The 22,002-nt window shown below is 40.9% G+C and overlaps 1 long non-coding RNA gene across 1 annotated transcript; it reads left to right on the top strand.

The window, feature by feature from the left end:
- Positions 1-20,939: 20,939 nt before the first annotated feature.
- Positions 20,940-21,752, top strand: LOC135382996 (uncharacterized). Its single transcript, XR_010419593.1, has 4 exons — positions 20,940-21,057; positions 21,222-21,302; positions 21,468-21,569; positions 21,705-21,752. It is a non-coding gene; the product is annotated as an uncharacterized LOC135382996 (long non-coding RNA).
- The last annotated feature ends 250 nt before the right edge of the window (positions 21,753-22,002 follow it).

Raw genomic sequence — 22,002 nt, 5'->3', positions numbered from 1 at the left:
ACTTTATGAAGGAATATCGGTGCCGCTAAAAAGTTGCTAACATACCAGGAAGTCACCAGGAGATCCGCTAATGACAAATACCAAATTTTTTTCGCTAGGCAAACCCTTAAATTCGATAAATTTAGCAACTTTTCTCCAAATTTGGCAACGCTGAGAGCATAGCTGGGCGGCGTCACTCATGAGGACCCTCATGAGGACGCTTCACCCTCACCCCATGACGATGAGGTGAGGTCGAGTGAGGCCAAACCAAGCTGAATGTTCCTCATGAGGACAGCCGTGGGGCATTGCCCCTCGTCAGGCCCGCAGTGAGGGGCCTCATGAGGCCAGTCCTCTTGCCATCAATACGTGAGGGTACAACGTATTCCGTGAGGATTCTCACAGATGGGGCCGTGAGGCCCTTTATGAGGGACCTCACGGATGAGGTCATGAAGCCTTTCGTGAGGGACCTCACGCATGAGGCCATGAGGCGTTTCGTGAGTGCCTCACGAATGAAGTCATGGGTCCATTTGTGAAGAGCCTCACGGATGAAGGGGGAGCCACCGTATCTCCTCGCTTGGAGAAGGTGTGGTGGAGATGACTTCACTCTGCACGAAGGGCCAATGTAAATTCTAAGATCTTCGAAGGTCGCCATGTTCAGTTCTTAGGTTTCTTTCCTACAAATGAGGGCTTCCATCAAGAATCTCACAAGTGAGGGCACGCGACTCTTCAATGAGGACCTTACAGGTAAGTCATGACTCTCTTAGAGGCCACGTGAAGTTGTTACATAATGTACAAACACGAGACCATCGAACACGATTTCGTTGACATTAAGTTGTGTTTTGGGCACGACGGTACCTCTCGTGGATTCGTTTTTCTGCCTGTTTACTAGAATAGCAGTGTCGTTTGGAGAGGCCCTGTAATGCGTTTTAAAAGTGCGTGCAACTGCTCTTACCCACTAATTTCGAATGATTGCAAGTGGACACACGCGTGATACTATGTCTTGCCAAAGGTTTCATGTGCAGTATTTTTGTATTTTCTTTAAACAAATATTACCGCTGCTGAGAATGTAACGAGGCTTTCTTTTTAGTTTTACACCTCTTGTTCTTAACAGCATAAAGCTCAATATAAAACAGCCTTTACCGGGTTCTCCGAAGTCTGTGCGAAAGCAAGCAAGCAACACTAAGGAAGGAACTAACAAAGCAGAACAAACAAACAACATTTAAAAACTCACGGAAGACAGTCAAAGCTACAGTATATTAAGATATTAATAAACAAAGGAAAGAAGAAAAGGGCACGTCATGTCGAAGGTGAGGCGAAAGCGGAGACTTATATGCGGAGGACAGAAATGGACTGATGGGAGAGAATTATGGGCTGTTTCACCCATGGCAGTCTTCCAATTTGAGTTCTCAATGGGCGTACCTTGACGTAAAGCAAACGTGCGAGACTGAGAGCAAGCAAGAAGCTATACCGACGTCATGATAGCTATTTATTTTCACACGTTGATAAATTGTCTCTTGTTTTTCATTGGCGGACCACCAGAAGTACACGAAGTGTTCGTTTTATCCGGGATTTGTTGAAGGAACAAGTTCCCCGCTGGGTATCAGCTGGCTATCGAGATTTAGAGTGCCTATATTTGTGGCTCACAGAGATTTCATATTTTTACCCTGTCACGACGGTTTCGCTATCTCCTGGAAAAATGTGACACGTTGCTGTGCACGGTACGTCCATAAACTACTGCGATTATTTGGATGGTGGCAGCAGACGAAAATCACAATGAGCGAGTGCAGTACCCTTTAAAGTCCACTTTCTGACAATTACAGGACATCGTACAAGAAACATAGTTTAATTGTTCAAGTAGCAACATGAACACAGGCAGAATGAACCCTGTGAGAATGGGTATGGTAATATAGTATGGCAATGAATGAGATGGGATACAATGCCCCTACCCAGTATTGATGATGAGTACGATACCCAGTACTCTATGTAATTTTGGCAAAAATGTTCCTGGAGAATACAGTTGTAATAATACAGACAAAATGGTTAAAAAGCAAAGCGAGCTGGTGACTAAGATCCATCATGAAAAACCCAAGACCGGGAAAAGACGAAAAACAAACGTTAAAATTGAGACTTTGTGTGCGTTGTCTGGTTTTCGTCTTCTCCCCAGTCTCGGGTTTTTCATCATGGAGTTGTAATAATTTTCATAATCTTTATTTGCCTCCTCAGAACGGAGCCAGGAAAACTGGAATCCTCGTGACTGCAGCGCACGGTTGAAATATAAAAGAACGAGAAGAAATAAAAAACACGATATGATTGCCGGTGCGATTAGTACCATCGTTGTGCGCAAACACTTCAGCTGTGAGCGTATCCTCCGATTCTTCGCAGCAGCGTCATAGTGTTCTGAGAATCGAGTACTGGATCTCTTCAAGCACTTTCCTCGCCACCACCACATCGTTTCCATAACGGGTATATCTGCACTGTAGTATTTCGTGCTCCACTTTACTGATGCAGAAGCGTAACGTTAAACATCACTTTGACAGCAACGACTGTTACCAAATTGATCCAAGCATAGCACGAAACCCTATAAACAGCTTAATGCCGCACAGCATCATTATACCAGCTACCGTCACAGTAACTCCATGCCGACGTCTCATGTGAACGTGACGGGAAGTTCTTTTGAGGCTCATGTGCCTCCTAGTGACTTGAAGACATGTGAGGCCATGAGGGTATTCACGAGGCGACGGCTTGTGAGGATGAGGGGTCGTGAGGCGCGAACACGAGAGCAGTGCTATCGGATTTCCACCGTCAAAACGAAACCTCACTCACCTTCCTACTCCAAGAAGGAACCAACATAGCAAAAAAAAAAAAAAAGCAACCGGCCTCATGTGTAAGAGACTGGCTGTTGCCACAGGGTCCTAACTCGAGAACCGAGAGGGATAAAAAGGTGCCGCAAGTTTCCACAGGTTCGCCGTGTTGAGTTCTGTAGTCCATTAAAACGAGGTTTGGATCCGCCGTACGTGTCAAACATAAAAACGGGAACAAAGGTCGCGGAAGGGGGGCCGGTCTAAAGAATTTCGTGAATAACACCGTAACCACCGGAGATAGACCAGTGGTGCGAATTGGAAAGTTGTAGCGCAAGTAACGGAGCACGCTCACACAAAATTTCGCGTAAATCTGACGTTGGGTATGCGAGGTACGGCACTGAACAGTGGGAAGCGTTTCCAGGCGTCGTTACCTATTCACGCCAGCATCGAAAAATTTTAAAGCCAATATCTGGAGAACGGAACGTCGCACGCCTACGGGACAAAAGAAGTTGAAAAAAGGGCGTCGAGGCCTTTAAAACTATTTCACACCACTATGTAGCTGCAAATAGAAGGGGTTTTAGAGAAAAGCGGCTGTGCGTCCCATCTATTGTGAGGGGTGCAACACCGAAACTGTAACTCGAAAATCGCTAAGATTAGAGAACTGCGGCAAATTTTGCCACGTTCGCTACGTCAAGGGCAGTAGGTTTCCAAAAGGTGAATACCAGGTATACAATGGTACAATTCTTGCTTCTGGAATGAGTAGACCTGCAATAAGCAAAGAGCAACCGTGAATAGGCTAGAATATTTAAAAAAAACAGGCATTTGGCTCTACATGGCTGGTTTTAATGTGCACAAGCTGCATACATGTTGATATGTGTCTGTTATTTCATACAAGGCTAACATAAACCTTCATCTAGACAAAAAAATTAAAAATTGTGACTTCCAGGTAAACACAATGCATAACCATGAGATGAATTTAGTTGCATTAGTTCATTCAATTAATGGAAACATGTGAATATGAAACAGTGATACATTGCAATTCATGAAATGATGCATACATGACTTTCCTTTTCTCGTTTCTTCTGATAAAAGTAGTGCACGAATTAACTCTCGTGCACTACTATACACAATTTTTCACTTCACAACAGAACCGTATGATACAATTGGTAATCTTAACAGCTCACCTCTTCTGTCAAGACTCCCGAGCAGCAACATCCTGTTAGCCATGTTGTTGTTTTTTTTCGGAGTCCTTCGCGTACCCACATAACACGACTGAAATGGAAAATAGCTATAAATAACAATGTACTTAAATGACTTCCTCTTGAAATATTTATTGTAATCAGATATGCTTTTGCGCTTAGTACAGTGCAAAAGCCTGCGCAACATTTGCAGATGTTCACGGTAAGCAATTCGAGGAGATCAAGTATGCCGACTTGTGCTTTTATTTTTGATCAAATATGACGACAAATTTTAACAAATGAAATATGGCTCACAATGATAAATGCTGCTGTACGGTGCGGCATTATCGGTGTCTTAACTTCGAATGAATTTGTTGTTGCTAAACGCGCAACGAACCACAAACGGTGCAAATCTACCCACTGCAAATCTACCCACATACACATAAAACACATACCCACCTACATCTATTACAGACACTTCGGCTGTTTTGATTCAGTCAAATTAGTCGTATGAGAATGCAACTATGTGTGGATAACACACTGCTAAGCCAGACAGTCTACGAAAGCATAACTCACCAGAATTCTTTGTTCTCGGTCTTGGTCAACACAACGCGATATAGGTTGGGACTATGACGATTCATTCAACTCAATTTTCACCGGAACAATACGCGCTGCTCGAAAGACAACGACGGAAAATAAAGTGCCGCTTAAATCCGTTAATTTGCACGTTACAGCACTACAAATCGATAGATAATATTATTGCGTCGTAAACTACAACTGATCGCTGACATATGGATGGATGGATGGAGCTTAACACAAGAAACGAGATACCCAACGTTGCTAGACACCATCCGAACTTCCGAAGCGAGAGCGTGAGAGTATATATAACAAGATATCAAAATTCGAAAGGAAAAGTATTGATCGCCCCTCCTTCTATAGCATGCAAAACGTGATTAGCGCTGAGATGAACATGCATGTCCATGACGCGAGTTATTTTCACTGATCAAAAAGAGGTCACGTGGGATTGCGTGACGCTTGCGAAATGTAGAGCAATGTGCGGTGAGCATCATGGCGAAACGAAACTTTTAAATCGTGCATTGCGCTTCATGGTAGCTGCAGGACACGAAGCAAACTTATGAGACACTGGATTACAGGTATGGTTGCATCTTTTTTGTTCCTGCATGTCATTTCACACTACACTATACGTGAATACATGGTGTCATGTCATGGGTGTCATGTCTCACGATGCTGGGGAAGTAGTTGCATGGGGAAGTGTGCATGGTTCTAGACTTTTAATTTTTGATCGCGTAATCAAAATATCGGCACCTCTCGCATTGTGGCTTGCATGTGACCAACCAAGTGCTGTTCCCTTACTAGCGCTTCCTACAAACGACAAAACGAAACATATGGGAATGTATATTTTTGATTACTCATATATAACAAGAAAATTTATAGTTTTCAGGTTGCTGCCACTACCCCATGTGCCCGCAGTTGTCTTGCGTGTATGATTACACTAACGACGTCGCCCACCACGGCGGAAGTGCGTACACGCGTTTCAGCATGAAGCCTGCAGGTAACATCTGATGCTTACCCTTCGGATATTCTGAATTTACATATTGTAGCTTAGAGGAATTCCGAATGCCCAGAGTGACACATACTTATAACATTGTGACATCGGTGCAGTGGCATAAGCTCTAGTGTAGTGCCCCACGAAAATGAACAAGGGGCAGTGGTTTATACAGAATCCCAAGCACGAAAGGGGTCTTGGAAAAAATTGTGGGGGGAGGTCATCATTATAGTTACGTCATTACAGCTTAACATATCATTACAGACGTATCTGAAGCTGAAATCGCAAGGGCACCCCCTATAGGGGGTGCACAGGCAAAAAAGTTAGGGGGTGTAGGGGGGTCTGGATAAAGCACTGACGAGGGGGACTCCTCCACCCCATGTCAAGCCTCATAAAACACCTCCTGAAATATTTTCCTGGCTATGCAGCTGCATCATTATGACGTAATTGTCATTGTTGTCCATTATTCTTGAATATGTTTTGAATATATGGAAAAAAAGTCATCAGTCTTATGGTCATCATCAAACAAGAGCATATGTCATTTGGTTCAGCGCCTTATGTACTTTTTTTTAAATTTCAGGTGGACGTAAATTGTAGAAGGCAGCTAGTGGGGGAGGAGATCATGGTCATAGGTCATGTGGCTCCTGGGGCTCCCACTGGGCTCCCTTGTGGAGTACTTTTCAGAACACACACACACACAGTTTGCTCACAGAACCAACGAGTAGGATGTTGCTTGAATACTGAGAGAAAATGGCATAACACATACAAATATCGTGTGACACATGTGACAATAAAAACATTTTTCACGAGGGATGCATGAAACACTGTCGCAATATTGTGTGAATGAACCATTGTGTGTGACACAAGCCGTGGGGGCACACCGCCTTGGACACATTTTGGGAAGCATAAAACACAGTATATACACAGCTAATATGGTGGATGCTTCTTTTTTGTTTTTGGCCGTTATGAGACATCTTCGGCCGTATTGAGACTTTGGCCGTAACGAGACACTTGGGGATTAAAGGATTTTCGGCCGTAATGAGACTTCGGCCATAATGAGATGTTACCTCGACAGCAAACACAGAAAAATAATCGAGCTTCCAGTGAAGTTCGCACCAAATCGGCGCCGTTTGCATTTCATGCGGTGTGAAAACAGAAAATCGCTCCGCAGTAACGTGGCAGTGGCAAACTTAGTGACAGTGAAATTTCAATGCAACTTGTTTAGTTTTATCTTACATTTTGTTTGCTTTTTTAGTATATTTTACAGCTGTGCTTAACCACAATGAAGCGCGGCTACATTATCAGTTACTGCTCGTCGTGCCAATCCAAGGTAATCCTTGCTGCTCCCGCCTTTGTTTCACTGGTTTCGCCGTCACAGCTCGCCGTGTTCTTACATATTTTGTTGTGCTGCGTTATCCAACACTGTTTTTTTTTTTTTTTTTTGTCCTGGTCGTCAGCATTTCCTCGTCCTGCGCTTTCTACAAGTAAGTGCCCCCATTTGAATAGCGTAAACACCCCATTGCAGGCAGTTTCTCTTGCTTGACGGTTTGCGTTCCGAAACTGCGTTTCGTACCTATAGACGCTACTTTTAAACATTACGTGCAGGTACTATAGATGCTACTTTTAAACAATACAACCATTGTGGACCAGCGTCAAGATAGTCAACTTCATTGCCTTCACACTAATGTATCTCTTTTAATCGCAGGAAATTCCCTAGTTTCGGTGGTCTTTCCACACCCCATCGGTTCGCTGCGCCAAAAAGGCGTGCTGAAGTATGTAACTTTTTTACAAGGCACAAGATTTTAGGTGCGTGCAGCGATGGACCGGAGTGCCGACAGGCTATCGTAAGTTTCTCGGTACGTTGAAATGGCCTCTCATGCGTCTTTTTGCTGTGAGTTGATAATTAATGAAGCCGATCTCGCGAACCTTAAACTTTACTCTAAGCAAAGTACCTTCTTACGCATCGTGCTCTCGTGTGTGAACGCATGATTTGCGAAATGCAACCTTGGGTAAACTGAGTAGAAATATGGAATTTCCTCGTTTTCTGTTTTTTTTTTTTTTTTTGCTGGCTAAGAAAGTATTTTGGAGGAGTTTTTCGTATACTTGAAAGATTTTGGAAAAATTGATCATATTACAGTGAAAGTAAATATCGGTCGAGCCTCATGAAGTCCTTAAAATATCATTGATGTTTCGTAGTGTGCTGTATTGGAACGTTGGTATATCGTTCCCGTCTTGGTAACAGTAATAGTAGTAATATTATGTTGAGAGACTACGGGGATGAGAAACTACAACATTGCCACCAGGGCAGCGCCACCGTCACGCCGACTTTTTTCGCGTATTTTTCCCCGCGCGCGGCAGGCGCCGCTCGGGTAGAGGATCTTACCGGTGGGCGGCGCGTGACCGGAGGGCTGCGTGCGCGTTTACCCTCTCACATTTTTCAACCTGGGCCGACTTCTTTCGTCATTTTTCAGCCTGAGCCGACTCGAATCGCTAATTTTTTCCTACAACAGGTGTGCAGTAGACTGTTTACATGCAAAGGATAGCCATACACAAAAGTACAAGTGAAAATATATTTATTAAAGTCATTAGTGTCGGGAATTATGTTATGACTCTGTGTGAAGGAGAAATCTTAGCCAAAAATCTGATGCAATAGCATTGAAGAGATATCACAATTTTTTACTAGTGATAATCACGCAAGTTTTCAATTAAGCAGAAGGAGTAGCACATTTTAATGAAAGAATATATTTTTAATCAATACGATTACAATCAAAATTAAAAGTTTTATTATAAAAACTCTAACATCACCACCATAGTGGAGCTTTAATTACAAGTGCCGATAGATGTAGTTAATTGTGGACAGCAGAGAACCTGGAAGACCACGGGACACGAACACAAGAGGAAATAAAATCTATAACACCACAAAGAAGTTATTCTTAATCAAAACAACAGAGGAGGAGAATAATCTATCATCTTAACTATCATAAAATCATCTTCGTGACTTAATCTAGTCGAACCCCATACAATTTTCATTCTAAGAGGCACTACAAACCTTACTTTGTTTTATGAATTCAACACAGAAAATATATTAAAAAATGAACTTCACCGCATAGCACGCTCCTAGCCAACAATCAGCTCTAATAATAGCTGCCCTGATTTCTTGAAGACGGGAGGCGTACATCTGTTTTGTGACAGTTATGAACAGTTTCGAACGCAAAAGGGAAGATAAGTTGATTATTCCAACATTACACAATTAATCAATTTCTTATTAAGTAAACAGCATAGACATACGGAAATAATGAGAAACAAAACGATCAACAGCTAATATCACGTAAACCCCCCATATCACAAAACCCATCACGTAAACAAGAGGTACAGAAAGGATTAATAATTGAAAAAGAATCCATCGAAACGAGAAACATGCACGGATGAATAGCAGAGAAACACTCTAAACGGCGCATCTGTCAATGTGTAAACAACAGAAAGGAAAATATTATTGAAACATGATCAACAGCTAATAGAGAGCCAAAATCCAACACGTAAACAAGAGGTACACAAAATAAAATAATTGAAAAACAATCTATCAAAACGAGAAACATGCACGAATGAATAGCAGAGAAACACTCTAAACGGCGCATCTAGCCAACGTGTAAACAACATGCAGGAAAATAATTAAAATAACGGCACACCATCCACGCGTAAACAATAGGTACATGCAATGAAATAATGAGAAATACAATCAACAGCTAATAGAGAACTAAACAAACAATGCATCAAAGCAAACAAGAGGTACACAAAAGAAAATAATTGAAAAACAATCTATCAAAACGATCAACATGCACGGATGAATAGCAGAGAAACGCTTTGAACGATGCATCTGCCAACACGTAAACAACACACAGGAAAATAATAGCGAAACAAACTATCAAACATTACAAATTGAAATGGAAATGATATATCTTTTGAACTATCACAAAATCATCCTTGTGACCTAACAATATACAATTTTCGTCCTACTGGGGCACTATAAACATTACCTTGACGGAGATATCCAACACACGCAGTACAGACAAGCTTTACACAGTACAACCACTCTCGAGCACGGCGGGGTCACTCTCTCCCTGTATACAGCCCAAAGCGAAGAATCTGTTGGCAATCTATGGGGTGGGGAAACCCTCTCTCTCTTTCACATTCTTTCCTCCAAAAGGAAATATTCTTAGGACCGGTGTACAGAGGCGAAATTTTTTATTGATCTCAAATAGACATTGGAATTATTCGATTCTAAAGAACACAATAAGAATTCTATCAAAAACAATAGCACGCAAAAAATCTAAGAATAGACTTTTATGTCAGTGCAAACTGGTTTTAGAGAAACATTATCTAAGCAAACGAGAAATATTATCGGCGCAAACAATACTTAACCAAAACGAGAAACGATACATTTTAATGTATTTCAAATCGGACACAACTATTATGCACACATTATTCTCTACTCACAAAATATCGATCGAGTGAATATCTGAAGCAAAAAGAGAAAGTCAAATTTATTCAATGATAGAAACAATACTCATTCGAAAATGAGAATCAAATTTAATTACATCGTTTTATGACAACTTTACAATAGTAATTTCTACACGCAGAAGCCTCAAACAACTCGTCTGAAATGCAAATTAATGGAAAAGTTTGCTACAGTGAAAATCAACACACACAACTTAAAAATACATTCCCAACTAGTAGAATATTTTTATTAATATCAATCGAGTGATCATTGAAACAAAGTCAAAAGCAGTATGATGAAAACGATGAATGATAAAATTAACGATGAAATTAACGATGATGACATTGAGGCCTTGTATGTATTTGCCCCTTCCCTGTTGTTCCAGCCTCAGAGCATCAGTTCTCTCATGTTCAAAAGCAGTAATTAATTTAGGCAAACATTTTTCGTAACCACGCAGCGCACATATACATCACAGAAACATGTATTTTTCATTCAGGGCCCACTAGTGGAAACGAAGTGAGAGAGGGAAGCTGCGTTCCCGTACACTTTAGTTAAGGTTACTCCCGCAGGGAGTACGGGAATCCAACAATAGTCTTGGTATACAATGTATAGTTAAAAGCCATAAACTGACTCCCGCAGGTCAAGTTAGGGAAGGAGGGTCTCTAGCGTGTTTAAAGCTCGCGTTTTTCTTACTCATCACATCTTTCTGTAAATTGGTTTTCATAATTCTCACAGCAGGTGGAACATTCTAAACCTGATAATAAAATTTTAATAAATAAAATTAGCACCGTAATGATTTAATTAAATGTCGAGGCACACTACAAAACAGAACAGACAATTGCTATACATTGAAGAGATGGACGGATTTTGTACTCGTTACCATAGGTCGTGGGAGGACCTGATAAAAAGCTGCTTCGAAAAGGAGGAGCCTCGAAACGATTCATTTATCGCTGCAATTCAATACGTCCTAGACATGCTCGTGTTCGGAGATATGGTGCAAATTATGGAATTCAAGATGCGAGAACTTGTATGCCGAATCTACAATAGTTATAAAAATATTTTCACGCCAACATCGGAAGGACCACTGGGATTGATGGTGGAGTTTTGAGGTTTGCTAACGAAGAATTGAAATACAGTAGACGAAACGTAATTGTAACGATTGCAATGGGCATTGCATTAATCAAGAAAGCAATCAGATCAAATTATCATATACAAGTAGTCTATATCGCACGATTCATTACGGATTTGTTGAAATTACACCTAACGGTTGAAATGGAAAGTACATAAAAAATATTATCACGTGATATATTCCACCCTAGAACCTCTACACATTTATTTTATTCTACCAGTCAAGGATGTCGAATGAACAGAAGTTCAATATTGTCGTGCAAGGTCTGATGTATCATCACTTATTGAAACTCATCAAACATATCAATTATGAGCTAAATCTTCTAAAATTAAAGTATGCCCTTCCCATTTGTAGTGACTCATATGCCGTGACGTAATGAATAGACTCATAGTTTTTTCAGTATGGCTAATGAAAAACTTCGGGTACATTCTGTGAATTGAAGCTACGTTTACGTGTGCTGCTTTGGTGAAGTTTGCAAAAGGAATATGTACTTATTATAATTATGTATCTTCCATCGTGTTTATGCATAGTGCTCATCTTCATTGTATAGTAGTTAAACATTTCTGATGACAGGACAGTTATGTGATTCGATTCTCCCAAAATCTTATTGTAACTGTGTGCCGCATGTTATGATGATTAGAATTGTAGACTCCGCTTGCGCATCATGCTTGTCCTTCACTTGCATCGCGTCATTTGATAATAGATTCCTTTCAATATAGTATTGTCAACTGTCCAATCGTTTGAGAAAATATATACACTGTGGTGTTGTGTATAGTTGTTGTGTAGTTGAGTGTATGTGTGTGTGTAGTTGTGTATGTGTGTTGTGTATTATTGATTGATAATATCTTTTTCAGCTTACACGCCTGTACCACGGCCAACGCCTAAATGTGAGTAAAAGTTATAGCACGATTACAATAATAAATCAGATTCTCTTTCAGATCATTGGAATCCACCAACGTATGTATTATTGAAATGCATAAGTTGATATTAATTTAGATTCACTTACAGATTACTGGGGTCCGCCGCTACAATGTATGTATTAATGAAATGTATAAATTGATATTAATTTAGATTCACTTACAGATTACTGGGGTCTGCCGCCACAACATTGTATGTATTATTGAAATACAAGTGTGGTTTCATATAATAACAATAACCGCTTTTTCAGGTCAGTGCTGTGTCCAACGTGAGTTATCGTGTGGTAAGCAATGTTAATTTGATGTTTCCTTTCAGGCCCTGAAACAAAAGAGTTTATAAAAAGTGTTATTGTGGAGACAATAAATAGTGTGGAATAAACGTCTCCTTAGCAATCGTCAATCTAATCATAAGCTGTTTTCGTTGCGATGTGTGGAATACATTACAATGATGACAAAGAATACAATTATTATTTCAATTATGCACTTGTTTATTTCGATAAATTACAGTTCTATTCCAAACTCTAAAGTTTTCGTTTGTTGTCTTGATTGATGAATTCCGAAGGCATCAAGTAGTTTAATCTGATTATTGGGCGCTTGAATCCAGCGTTGATTAACACAGATGATATGTTGTCGCCGTGTTTGTATTGCTTCAACAACTTGCACTTTGTGGCGATGAACTTGCACTGTCTCTTATTGATGTTTCCTTTCTTTGTATGAAGATTACTGAATGGCGTACACGAGAGTATTAGATGAAAATCGTCCGGTGGTCCGCCGCAATTGATATGTTTGTTGAGTTTCAATAAGTGATGATACATCAGACCTTGCACGACAATATTGAACTTCTGTTCTTTCGACATCCTTGACTGGTAGAATAAAATGAATGTGTAGAGGTTCTAGGGTGGAATATATCATGTGATAAGATTTTTTATGTACTTTCCATTTCAACAAATCTGTAATGAATCGTGCGATATAGACTGCTTGTATATGATAATTTGATCTGATTGCTTTCTTGATCAATGCAATGCCCATTGCAATGATTACAATTACGTTTGGTCTAGTGTACTTCAATTCTTCGTTAGCAAACCTCAAAAACTCCACCATCAATCCCAGTGGTCCTTCCGATGTTGACGTGCAAATATTTTTATAACTATTGTAGATTCGGCATACAAGTTCTCGCATCTTGAATCCCATAATTTGCACCATATCTCCGAACACGACCATGTCTAAAGACGTATTGAAATGCAGCGATAATTGAATCGTTTCGAGGCTCCTCCTTTTCGAAGCAGCTTTTTATCAGGTCCTCCCATGACCTATGGTAACGAGTACAAAATCCGTCCATCTCTTCAATGTATAGCAATTGTCTGTTTTGTGTTGGAGTGTGCTTCGACATTTAATTAAATGATATCGGTGCTGATTTTATTTATTAAAATTTTATTCTCAGGTTTAGAATGTTCCACCTGCTGTGAGAATTATGAAAATCAATTTACAAAAAGATGTGATCAGCAAGAAAAACGCGAGCTTTAAACACGCTAGAGACCCTCCTTCCCTAACTTGGCTTGCGGGAGTCAGTTCATGGCTTTTAACTATACATTGTATACCAAGACCATTGTTGGATTCCCCTACTCCCTGCGGGAGTAACCTTAATGAAAGTGTACGGGAACTCAGCTTCCCTCTCTCACTTCCTTTCCACTAGTGGGCCCTGAATGGAAAATACATGTTTCTGTGATGTATATTTGCGCTGCGTGGTTACGAAAAATGTTTGCCTAAATTAATTATGCTTTTGACTTTGTTTCAATGATCACTCGACTGATATTAATAAAAATATTCTACTAGTTGGGAATGTATTTTTAAGTTGTGTGTGTTGATTTTCACTGTAGCAAACTTTTCCATTAATTTGCATTTCAGATGAGTTGTTTGTGGCTCTTGCGTGTACAAATTACTATTGTAAAGTTGTCATAAAACGATGTAATTAAATTTGATTCTCGTTTTCGAATGAGTATTGTTTCTATCATTGAATAAATTTGACTTTCTCTTTTTGCTTCAGATATTCACTCGATCGATATTTTGTGAGTAGAGAATAATGTGTGCATAATAGTTGTGTCAGATTTGAAATACATTAAAATGCATCGTTTCTCGTTTTGGTTGAGTATTGTTTGCGCCGATAATATTTCTCGTTTGCTTAGATAATGTTTCTCTAAAACAAGTTTGCACTGACATAAAAGTCTATACTTAGATGTTTTGCGTGCTATTGTTTTTGATAGAATTCTTATTGTGTTCTTGAGAATCGAATAATTCCAATGTCTATTTGCGATCAATAAAAAATTTGGCCTCTGTACACCGGTCCTAAGAATATTTCCTTTTGGAGGAAAGAATGTGAAAAAGAGAGAGGGTTTCCCCACCCCATAGATTGCCAACAGATTCTTCGCTTTGGGCTGTATACAGGGAGAGAGTGACCCCGCCGTGCTCGAGACTGGTTGTACTGTGTAAAGCTTGTCTGTACTGCGTGTGTTGGATATCTCCGTCAAGGTAATGTTTATAGTGCCCCAGTAGGACGAAAATTGTATATTGTTAGGTCGCAAGGATGATTTTGTGATAGTTCAAAAGATATATCATTTCCATTTCAATTTGTAATGTTTGATAGTTTGTTTCGCTATTATTTTCCTGTGTGTTGTTTACGTGTTGGCAGATGCATCGTTCAAAGCGTTTCTCTGCTATTCATCCGTGCATGTTGATCGTTTTGATAGATTGTTTTTCAATTATTTTCTTTTGTGTACCTCTTGTTTGCTTTGATGCATTGTTTGTTTGGTTCTCTATTAGCTGTTGATTGTATTTCTCATTATTTCATTGCATGTACCTATTGTTTACGCGTGGATGGTGTGCCGTTATTTTAATTATTTTCCTGCATGTTGTTTACACGTTGGCTAGATGCGCCGTTTAGAGTGTTTCTCTGCTATTCATTCGTGCATGTTTCTCGTTTTGATAGATTGTTTTTCAATTATTTTATTTTGTGTACCTCTTGTCTACGTGTTGGATTTTGGCTCTCTATTAGCTGTTGATCATGTTTCAATAATATTTTCCTTTCTGTTGTTTACACATTGACAGATGCGCCGTTTAGAGTGTTTCTCTGCTATTCATCCGTGCATGTTTCTCGTTTTGATGGATTATTTTTCAATTATTAATCCTTTCTGTACATCTTGTTGACGTGATGGGTTTTGTGATATGGGGGGTTTACGTGATATTAGCTGTTGATCGTTTTGTTTCTCATTATTTCCGTATGTCTATGCTGTTTACTTAATAAGAAATTGATTAATTGTGTAATGTTGGAATAATCAACTTATCTTCCCTTTTGCGTTCGAAAATGTTCATAACTGTCACAAAACAGATGTACGCCTCCCGTCTTCAAGAAATCAGGGCAGCTATTATTAGAGCTGATTGTTGGCTAGGAGCGTGCTATGCGGTGAAGTTCATTTTTTAATATATTTTCTGTGTTGAATTCATAAAACAAAGTAAGGTTTGTAGTGCCTCTTAGAATGAAAATTGTATGGGGTTCGACTAGATTAAGTCACGAAGATTATTTTATGATAGTTAAAATGATAGATTATTCTCCTCCTCTGTTGTTTTGATTAAGAATAACTTCTTTGTGGTGTTATAGATTTTATTTCCTCTTGTGTTCGTGTCCCGTGGTCTTCCAGGTTCTCTGCTGTCCACAATTAACTACATCTATCGGCACTTGTAATTAAAGCTCCACTATGGTGGTGATGTTAGAGTTTTTATAATAAAACTTTTAATTTTGATTGTAATCGTATTGATTAAAAATATCTTCTTTGATTAAAATGTGCTACTCCTTCTGCTGAATTGAAAACTTGCGTGATTATCACTAATAAAAAATTGTGATATCCCTTCAATGCTATTGCATCAGATTTTTGGCTAAGTTTTTCTCCTTCAAACAGAGTCATAACATAATTCCCGACACTAATAACTTTAATAAATATATTTTCACTTGTACTTTTGTGTATGGCTATCCTTTGCATGTAAACAGTCTACTGCACACCTGTTGTAGCTGGAAAAAATTAGCGATTCGAGTCGGCTCAGGCTGAAAAATGACGAAAGAAGTCGGCCCAGGTTGAAAAATGTGAGAGGTTAAACGCGCACGCAGCCCTCCGGCCACGCGCCGCACACCGGTAAAAGCCTCCACCCGAGCGCCGCCTGCCGCGCGCGGGGAAAAATACGCGAAAAAAAATACGGCGGACGGTGGCGCTGCCCTGCTGGCAATGTTGTAGTTTCTCATCCCCGTAGTCTGTCAACATAATATTACTACTAGTAATACACCGACAGGATTGCGTGCATGCTGGCCAGCTGGTGGAAGAACACCATAATGTAAAAACCTGAGTCTGGGCACACAGAGGGACGACACAAACGCCTGAATACGCATTCTGAATGCACTCGTCACATTTTCTGTAATGCACAGCATCAGGAGGTGATTCAACTATGATCAGAAGTGGTGATGTGTCATCTTTTGGTTGGAGTTGACAGGTTACACGGATTTTTTCTATAATTCTGCAGTGCATGGATTTTTTTCTGCATATCGTCTCGGGGAAGCTATTTAAAGAAGAAAATTTTTAAAGGAACTATGCAACTGTAGTTTTAGTCGTGTTACTTTTTTTTTTCAAGCTCTTTACATCTACAGACCTAACAGCTAATTCTTCCTTTTCTTTCCTGTAGGGACCACGCGAACCATGACTGACCTGGACGCACGATGTAACAGCAAGCTGTGGTAACGCATCGATATTCCAATCCTTTTCGTTGCATTTGAGAAACATGAAGGGACATAGAAAAGATGCCAAGCGCCTTATGCGAAAACAGCTTGAACGCATTGTAAAAGAAATTAAGGAATGTGTGGCCTCTGTGGAGTCTGCTGTGAATACGCAATTGAGTTCCCAGCTTCTAGCACAGGATGCAGGAAGTGTTGTATTCCCTCCCGTAATGTCCACTCAATGTGAACTCAGCTGTTCAGCAGTTGCTGAAACTCTTAGTAGTGTATCAGTATCAGAGTCCCGTGATGTGTCATTCCATTTCTCTGCAAGCCCTCTCCCTCCAACAGCAGGGTGCGGCAACCTAGGATATGTGGCAGAGTTCTCACCAGCTCCTGGCACATGCGAGTACAGTGCTGATCTGTTTCCCCACTCCTCTAATGAAGGGCTCCCTGCCTGTACTTCTTCAGGTAGTTCCTCTGAGCTTGAGGCTGAGACGTCCCCTGAAACCGATACCGTGGCAAAATTAAGGCGCTGGACAGTCAAAAACAACATTCCACGATGCGCTGTGGATGAACTCTTGCACATCTTCAAGGAAAGAGTTCCAGAGCTACCCAGAACATGCCGAACATTGCTTGGCACTCCTGACAGCACACCCACTATTGCCATGGGAAATGGGGAATACGTCCATTTTGGGATTGCTGAACAACTAAAAAGCAGGCTTGAGGGTTGCAGCATAGTGAGACAGGGTACTTTGCAAATCTCTGTTAATGTCGATGGGTTGCCACTTTTCAAAAGTAGCAGTACAAGTTTTTGGTGTATCCTCGGCCTCCTTCACAGCTCCACCTGTACTGGTTGCAGCACTGTATTCCCCATCGGAGTGTACTGTGGCCCTGGGAAACCCCCACTTGATGAGTTCTTGAAGGCGTTTGTACATGAGATGGGCTTGTTGAGAGCAGGTGGCTTGGAATTCAATGGGGTAACTTATGCAGTGACGATAAAAGCTGTAGTATGTGATGCACAAGCACGAGCATACGTAAAGGCTATAAAAGGACCTACCCGTTCATATGCGTGCGAAAAGTGCGTCACGGAAGGGGAACATAGAGGGAGAAGAGTTTTCCCACGCTTAAACAGTCCATTACGAACGGATGATGATTCATTTCGTTCACAAACCCAAGAGGAACACCACACTGGGGTACCGCTCACCGGGATTCATGTGCCCATGGTGTCAGCATTCCCTCTATACTATATGCATCTTGTGTGTCTAGGGGTGATGAAAAAATGTTGGACTGGTGGGTTAGTGGAAGCTTACGTGTGAGACTGGGCCAGTCTAGTCTCAAAACCATTTCCTCCTTGCTAGAGTCCATAAAAAGCTATGTGCCATCGGACTTCCCACGAAAATGTAGGGGCCCTAAAGAGCTGAAACGCTGGAAGGCTACTGAATTTAGATTTTTTGTTGTATGCCGTTGTCCAGTCTTATATCCAGTTGTCTTGCGGGGAATTTTGCAGAAGGAGATGTATGAACACTTTTTGTGCCTCCATGTCGCGATAGCCATACTGGTGAGTCCTCGTCGTCGTGATCTTCTTAATTACGCCGAGGAGTTACTGCACTATTTTGTTGAAACTTGCACAACGCTATATGGCATTGAGTTCATAGTCTACAACGTTCATTCCTTGACTCACCTGGCGAATGATGGCCGCCTGCATGGTCCCCTCGATGCGTGCAGCAGCTTCCCCTTCGAAAGTTATATGCAGGTCCTTAAGCGCCACATTCGATCAGGAAACAAACCCATTCAGCAGTTGCACAGGAGACTTTCAGAGCACATGGGACTAAATGCACTCTCTTCGCACAGAAAGGACTTAAACGGCTGTGCTGTTGTAGCCACGTCAGTTCACAACAAGGGCCCAGCATTGTCGGGTTGCGAGAGGGGGGGATATATTTATTAGACGAAAAGGGGAAAAAACGGGGAAAGGTCAGTCAAACAGGACGTCGGCTTGCTATTCCAGAAATAAGAAATAATAACAAATAAATAAAAAAAAAGATAAGAATTAAAGAAAGAAAGAAATAGGAAGGAATAAGAAATAAATAAATAAAGAAAATTAATAAATAAGAAATAAAGAAGAGGAAAAAGAATTAGGAAATAACGAAAAACTAACAAATGATGAAAGAAGGATGAGGTAGATTAAAGACAAAGATGACAAAAAAAAGATGACTAACAAACGGTGAAAGAATGATGAGATGAATCACAGAAGATGACTTTAAAAGGAAAGCATGAGGTTAATGCGTTGAGGGTGAGAGTGGGGCACAGAAGAATGAGATTGCACGACTGAGTTCACAGGCTGTTCATCAGACCTCAATCTCTCAAGAAAGTCAGAACTGCTTTGGTCACAGGTTGGTTGGTTGGTTGGTTTGGTTGCCAGAGGCAATATGGTAAATACGTTATCTACGTGGCTCCTTGATTTCGACTAGCATGAGGGACAGACACGGTCTCTTGCGTGATGGTAACGTCCTTTCAGTACGCAATGTCATAATTTTGGAGCATGAAGGCACTTTTGTGGGCCACATATAAAGTGAACACACACTTTAAGGCCACACAAAAAGTGAACTTCACACAACTCCTTGCTCATCATCTACACTATCCATCTATTTGGTATCTGATGTAGCTGCTGCTCTCACCTTTGCCAAGCACACTGATGTTGTTTGTAAAGGCATCTGCTATCCCTCTGGAGAGAAGTTCGCATTTTTGCCACTGTTACATGATTTCACATGTCAGGTGTAATGTTATATTGTGAGTACTGTGATTTTCACGTGCAGTTTCTTCAGTACATGCGTTGACAGACGTCAGGAACAAGAGCCTTTGTTTCATATTTGCAACTGTGCAGCCCATCATGCTTTGCAATCACGACCATGCGATGGGCTTAGCTGTTCTTTAGCATTTTATGCAAGTGAATTGTTAACATATGATTTCAGCTTCCACGTCGTAGAGTTCAGCGACAAAAGCACCTATGCCGTATCATCGTCCTGGGTCACCGAGACATTGCCGGCACGTATGCGCATTAGCAGGAGAGGGTGTCCAAACTCCAGCTGACTAGGCTTCTGAGGACCCATCAGTCCCCTAAGGATACATGGGTGCTCCACCGCATTCGAATATTGCAGACAACAGGTTAGTCCGTGACCTGCACATTACTATTAAACTTTTTTTTATAAGTGATGAGGTGTGTATCAAGGTTAGATATTAATTTTATTTTGTTATAAATGATGAAGTGGATATGGGGTGTGCACATACTGGTGTTTGCCGTGACAAGTGTTGAACGCATATGCGTGTAGTGCTTAAGCTTCCTGGAGTGGTTTTCCTCTTTTTTACAAGGCCATTACATGTTGAAACGAAGGCACGTCTGAACTGACGTATTTGTCAGTTCATCGAAGAAAGCTGATTATAGATAACTGCCCTTCCCATTCATACAAACATTATGCACAGTGACTACCAAGCTTCTCTGGATGGAGATATTATAACAATGACAGAAAAAAAATCCTGATATTATTCACCGCCTTGTCTGCACTTTGCACACATAGCTTCCATTTGCTTTCAAAACTTGTTTTCTTCGAATTTTTTTCTGCTCAATTTACCTCAGTGCAATAAAATTCCATTTTAGACGATGCAGATGAAGCATTTGACCTGCTGCCTGTTGCTGAGGATACGTCCAACTTAGAGCATGACCAGGAGTATCAGAAAAAAACGCGTAAAGCTCGAAAAAGGGTTATACTGTCCGGCAGCGACGATGATGATGAGCCAGATATTGTTCGAGGAAAGAAGAATGGTTAGTTTGGCACTTAGGGGTACAGGATTTGTAGGTTTCTATTTCATGTGCTTTTATTTTGCAGCTTCTCAGTGTTATCTGAAGGTTCCTCCACCGCCAGCATTGCCCCCCCCCCCCCCATCTCAACTGCTCTCAACACATTCAACCACGACACGGTCGTTAGGTAGCAGCTTTGCTTTCAGCTTGAAGTGTGCGGGGGTATAAGAGCTGTGTACACACTGCCTGTGATGTTTCTTGCTTGATGTTGATGTATTAACTATTTGACTCGCTATCATTTGTGCAGCATCTAGGTTTTCTGCACAGTGCAGTAGTGGTGATGCTCCTGCTATTCCAAGTCGGCCGGAACGTCCAAGTACAGCACGCTGTACTCAGGGTCCATTTACAGACTGTGATCCATTGCTGATCAATTCAAGCTGTCGTGGTAGGTGGCTACTTTGCTGTCACTTTGCTGTCACATTGCTGGATAATCACACACTCATTTAATAAAACACCTCACATTTCTTCTTTTCCCAAGAAGGACACTTTCATGGCATTATATTTGTTTCTGCTCATAACTGCAGCAAAGCCAACCCCCTGTATTTCTAGGTACGGTATCACAGCGGTCCACCAGAGAGGTGCCAAGTCTGTTTGAGACTACTGTCCCTTCTGTCCTACATGAACCAGCAGGTAGGTGGTACGAATATGATAGTTCAGAGTACGTTACCAATGGGGTCCCTCTGAAGATTTCAGTGGGGAGGTGAAAATTAATGTTGTGAAATGACAACGAGAGCCTTTTTTTACCACATGCAATTCATTTACTGTTGAAATGCATTGTTGATGTGGCTTTTACAGGTCACCAGCACTCTGCCTCGTTTCTGCACACATACATAGAGCAGTCTCCCTGCCTGTCACCATCTGTAACTCCCTTCAGTGATTCTCAAAATGAATCAACTGGTAAGAACTTGTAAACCACAAAGTTAATGTTTTGTTCATTCCAGCACCCACACCACTGTAGCTGAATATACATGCCGCATGCTTGCATGGGAAAGCTGTGCAGCTTTTGGAGTAAAATGATTCCTCATGTTGCAGGCCCTCCATCTCCCAGTGTTCTGCAAAAGCTGCACCAAGCTATCTTGAGTTTCTCGGTATGGAAGCACACTTACATTGCCTGTGAGCTGCTCTGATAACGCAGTTTGAAATTTTCAGGTTTTGTTTTGAGATTCAGGGTGTAAATGCTGAATAATAAAATATCTTTATGACGAGAAAACTATTGTTTGCAGAGTTGCCTAGAGTACCTATACCATAGCCTTATGGACAAAGAGACTGGAATCAAATATGAATCACATAGTGGTGTGCTACATAGTGATGTATTAACTTTCACTAATTC

The sequence above is a fragment of the Ornithodoros turicata genome, chromosome 2, assembly GCF_037126465.1.
Source record: "Ornithodoros turicata isolate Travis chromosome 2, ASM3712646v1, whole genome shotgun sequence".
Classification (NCBI taxonomy): domain Eukaryota; kingdom Metazoa; phylum Arthropoda; class Arachnida; order Ixodida; family Argasidae; genus Ornithodoros; species Ornithodoros turicata.
The sequence above is the reverse complement of the archived record's forward strand: the minus strand, read 5'-3'. Positions and strand labels throughout refer to the sequence as shown.